This window comes from Hippopotamus amphibius, chromosome X, assembly GCF_030028045.1.
Source record: "Hippopotamus amphibius kiboko isolate mHipAmp2 chromosome X, mHipAmp2.hap2, whole genome shotgun sequence".
NCBI lineage: Eukaryota > Metazoa > Chordata > Mammalia > Artiodactyla > Hippopotamidae > Hippopotamus > Hippopotamus amphibius.
This window is the reverse complement of record NC_080203.1, coordinates 110,325,490-110,330,696: the sequence shown is the minus strand read 5'-3', so window position 1 is coordinate 110,330,696 and position 5,207 is coordinate 110,325,490. Positions and strand designations below refer to the sequence as shown.

The 5,207-nt window shown below is 36.1% G+C and overlaps 1 pseudogene; it reads left to right on the top strand.

The window, feature by feature from the left end:
- Positions 1-3,014: 3,014 nt before the first annotated feature.
- On the top strand, positions 3,015-3,355 carry LOC130842483 (60S ribosomal protein L30-like; annotated as a pseudogene).
- The last annotated feature ends 1,852 nt before the right edge of the window (positions 3,356-5,207 follow it).

Sequence of the window (5,207 nt, the reverse complement as noted above, 5' to 3'; positions counted from 1 at the left end):
ATTCAATATCCTTACTGAAATGTTGAGAGGATTTTAGTCTGTCTTGATTGAAAACCAAATGTAAGGTAGAAGATTGAAATACAAGCTGATAGTAAAGAGAACTTAAGCTCTTGCCAACATCATATTTCTGTTTTATCTAGGAGTTTCTCAGCCATGAATGATTTACCACCCTCCTCCCAGGGGAACATTTGGCAATGTCTGAATACTCTTTTGGTTGTCACAACTGGGAGGTGCTACAGGCATCTGGTGGGTAGATTCCTGGATACTGCTAAACATTATACAATACATAGTACAGCTCCCACCCCCTGTCTCCTCCCACCCCTCATTCACAACAAGAATTATCTGGGTCAAAATGTCAGTGGTGCCAAGGTTCAGAAACCCTGATCTAGAACAGACATCTGATGAGATATTAGGATTTTTGAGGAATAAATTTTCTTAATATTTTAAAAATTAAATCAACTATGGTTGAGGGCACTGCTGCTTTGTTTTCAAAGACACATGCTTCTCATCTGAATTCAGGGAGTTATAACTTCATGCATACCCTCAGCAAATATTCTCTTCTTACACAATATAGATTCTATGAAGAGAAGTCACCATTTCTCTATGGGAAAAAAATGATACATTGTCCACTAAAAATCCGTTAGAATGAAGAGATTATCATAGCCTTAGGTTAAACCATAAGAAAATTCTGTTTCTGTAGGTCAAAATTATCAAGTATCAGCAGTATCATAGGGTTCAACTCTGTACTATGTCATCTGTTGTCAGATGATCATGATCTGAAAGAAAGTCCCATTTGGGAGAGAGATGTCAGGATGCCTCTCCAGTGTGCCTTGCTTGTATTTCAACCTATTGCAATAATTATGGCTAGAATCTGAGAACATTTGTGGTATCTTAATAATTAGTGACACACTGTTCAAAATGCATTCTTGTAATAACTTTTGCCAGCACAATTTTGGATGACATACATTTTTGAGATAACAAAATTGCTGTTGCTTAAAAATTTTGAGAATATACCAGTCTGGTTTGGGAATTTTAAAAGTCATGATAAGAATGAAGGAAATAAGTGGTTTAATATAGCAATTAGGAGATAAAATGGGAATTAGGAGAGTGAAGGTCTGGAAGAATACAGCTGAAGGATCAGAGAAATAGCCACTGTGACATCAGCCTGAAGGCTTGGAATGAGTGAAGAAGCTGTCAATCCTGGGGAAGTCCAAGAAACTTCAAATACCATATAGCTGGAGTTTGCAGAGTAGTCTGGAACTAGATGTCTGCCCCTCTGATTGTCATGATATATTGAGCAATACTAGCTTCTGTGTCATTTCAACTTTACAGTTTTCACAAGAGTTCCTCTCATTAGTAAACTCTTGCCTGGGTCTGTAGAGGGAAGGTGATGCTGAGAAACATAGTTCCTAGACTTAGGAGGGACTGGAAGCAGCGAGGCCAAGTTGCCCATCAGCAATTCAACAGAATGAAAATCTCCTCCTTGATGGATTGCTCGCACTCATCATTGAGGGTAGCCGAGAAGGGGCACCTTAAAGTTTCTTAAGATTTCACAGGGTTATAACTGCATTTTCATAAGGACAAGAAAGGATGGGCAGCTAAAGCCTCTGTAGAATTTACAGTGATATAACTTCCTGATCATAAAAAGTCATCAACTTTAAAATAAAGGCCATGAAGAAAGATAAAGAGGGACACTATATAATGATAAAAGGGTCAATACAAGAAGAGGATATTACACCCGTTAACATATATATACCCAGTATAGGAGCACCTAAATACATAAAACTAACAGACACAAAAGGAGAAGTTGACTGGAATACAATAATGGTAGGGGACTGACACCCCACTCACATCAATGGACAGATCTTACAGACAAAAAGTCAGTAAGGCAACAGAGAATCTAAATGACACAATAGAACAGTTAGACTTAATTGATATATTCAGGATGTTACATTAAAAAAAAAAACAACCTAGAATACCCATCCTTTTCAGGTGCAATTGGAACATTCTGTAGGATAGACCATGTACTAGGGCACAAAACAAGCCTCAAGAAATTTAAGAAGATAGAAATTATTTCAAGCATCATTTCTTTCCACAAAGGCATGAAACTAGAAATCAACCACAGACAGACAAACAAGAAAACAAAGCTTACGTGGAGACTGAACAACAAGCTACTAAAAAACAAGTGGGTCAATGATGAAATCAAAGAGGAAATTAAAAAATACCTTGAAACAAATGACATTGAAAACATAACCATAGAAAATCTGTGGGATGCAACAAAAGTGGTCCTTAGAGGCAAGTTCATTTCAGTACAGGCCTTCCTCAAAAAATGAGGAAGATCTCAGACAACCTAACCTATCACCTAAAAGAACTAGTAAAAGAAGAACAAACAAAACCTAAAGTCAGTAGAAGGAAGGAAATAATACAGATCATGAAATAAAGATTGAAGCACAATAGAAAAATCAATAAAATCAAGAGCTGGTTCTTTGAAAGGGTAAACTAAAGGGTAAAATGAGAAACCTCTGGCCAGGCTCACCAAGAAGAGACAACCCAAATGAAATAAGGAATGAAAGGTGAGAAATAACTACTGACACCCTAGAAATACATAAGAACATAAGAGAATACTATGGACAATTATGCCAACAAATTGAACAACCTAGAAGAAATGGACAAGTTTCTAGAAACGTACAGCCCACCAAAACTGAATTAAGAAGAAATAGATAATTGGAACAGACCAATTAGTTGAAGTGAAATAGAATCTGTAATAATTAAAAAAAAACTCCCTACAAACAAGAGTCCAGGACCATAAGGCTTCACTGGGCAATTCTGCCAAACATAGTAAGAACTTATATCAATTCATCTCAAACTCTGCCAAAACATTGAAGAGGCAGGAACACTCCCACAGTCATTCTGTGAAGCCACCCGTCACCCTGATACCAAAACCAGATACCTTTCTTCTCAGCCATCTTGGCAGCTGCTTTTGGTTGGAGGCATTCTGCACTTAAGGCAGGAAGATGGTGGCTGCAAAGAAGACAAAAAAGTCACTAGAGTCAATCAACTCTATGCTCCAACTTTTTATGAAAAGTGGAAAGTACGTGCTGGGGTAGAAGCAGACTCTGAAAATGATCAGAAAAAGCAAAGTGAAACTGGTCATAGTTGCCAACAACTGCCCAGCCTTGAGGAATCTGAAATAGAGCATTATGTTGACCAAAACTGGTGTCCATTACTACAGTGGCAATAACATTGAATTGTACACAGTATGTGGAAAATACTACAGAGTATGCACACTGGCTATCATTGATCTAGGTGATTCTGATATCATTAGAATATGCCAGAAAAGACTGATGAAAAGTAAATCACGCACAATTTTTCTTTAATAAAACTGACCAGAGCTTGTTTCAAAACAAAACAAAACAACAAAGACACCACCAAAAAAAATTACAGGCCAATATCTTTGATGAATATAGATGTAAAAATTCTCAATAAAATATTAGCAAACTGAATCCAACAACAGGTAAAAAAGATCATACACCATGACCAAGTTGGATTCATCCCAGGGTCACAAGGATGATTCAACATATGCAAATAAATCAGTGTGATACACTACATCAGCAAAGGACAAAAACCACACAATCATCTCAATATATGCAGGTAGAGCATTTGATAAAGACTCAACATCCATTCATGATAGAAACTCTTGCCAGAGTGAATATAGAGGGAACATACCTCAACACACTAAAAGCTATTTGTGGCAAATGCGTAGCCAACACAGTACTCAATGGCGAAAAGCTGAAAGCCTTCCCACTAAACTCTGGAAGAAGATAAGGATGCCTACTCTCACGACTTCTATTCAGCCTAGTATTGGAAGTCCTAGCTACAAAAATCAGATGAGAAAAAGAAATAAAATGTATCCAAATTGGAAGGAAAGAGGTAAAATTGTCATTATATGCAGATGATGACACTTTATATAGAAAACCCTAAAGACTCCACACAAAAACTATTATAACCGATAAATTCAGCAAGATAGCAGGATACAAGATTAACATACAGAAATTGGTTGCATTTCTTTATATTAACAATAAAATAGAAAGGGAAAGTAAAAAAATCCCTTTAAAAATTGAATCAAAAAAATAAAATACTTGGAAATAAACCTGATCAAGGAAGAGAAAGATTTAATATGCTGAGAACTGTAAAACATTGATAAAGGAAATTAAAGATGATTCAAAGAAATGGAAAGATATCCCATGCTCTTGGTTTGGAAGAATTAATATTGTTAAAATGGCCATACTACCAAAAACAATCTGCAGATTTAATGTGATCCCTATCAAATTACCCATGACATTTTTCACAGAACTAGAACCAATAATCCTAAAATTTATATGGAACTGTAAATGATCCAGAATTGCCAAAATAATCCTGAGGAAAAGGAACAAAGCTGAAGGCATAACCCTCTGAGACTTCTGAGACTTCAGACACTGCTTCAAAGCTACAGTAATCAAAACAGCATGGTATTGGCACAAAAACAGACATATGGATTAAAGGAAGAGAGTAGAGAGCCCAAAAATAAACCCATAGACCTCCAGTCAATTAGTCTTTGACAAAGGAGGCAAGAATATACAATGGAGAAAAGACAGTCTCTTCAGCACATGGTGTTGGGAAAGCTGGACAGATGCATGTAAATCAGTAAAGTTAGAACATTCTCTCATACCATACACAAAAATAAACTCACAATGTCTTAAAGACTTAAGTAGAAGACATGACACCTTAAAAGTCCTAGAAGAGAATGTAGGCAAACATTCTCTGACATAAATCATATTAGTGTTTTCTTAAGTCAGTCTCCCATGGCCATAGAAATAAAAGCAAAAATAAACAAATGGGACCTAATGAAACTCATAAGCTTTTGCCCAGCAAAGGAAACCAAAACACAAACAAACAAAAAAAAACAACGAACAAAATGGGAGAAAATATTTGCTAACGATGTGAACAACAAAGGCTTAATTTCCAACACATACAAACAGCTTATATAGCTGAATTAAAAAAAAATAAGCCCAATCAAAAAATGAGCAGAAGACCTAAATTAACGCTTCTCCAAGGAAGGTTAATCAACACATGGAAAGATGCTCAATGTTGCTAATTATTAGACAAGTACAAATCAAAACTAAAATGAGGTGTCACTTCACACTGGTCAGAATGGTGATCATTAAAAA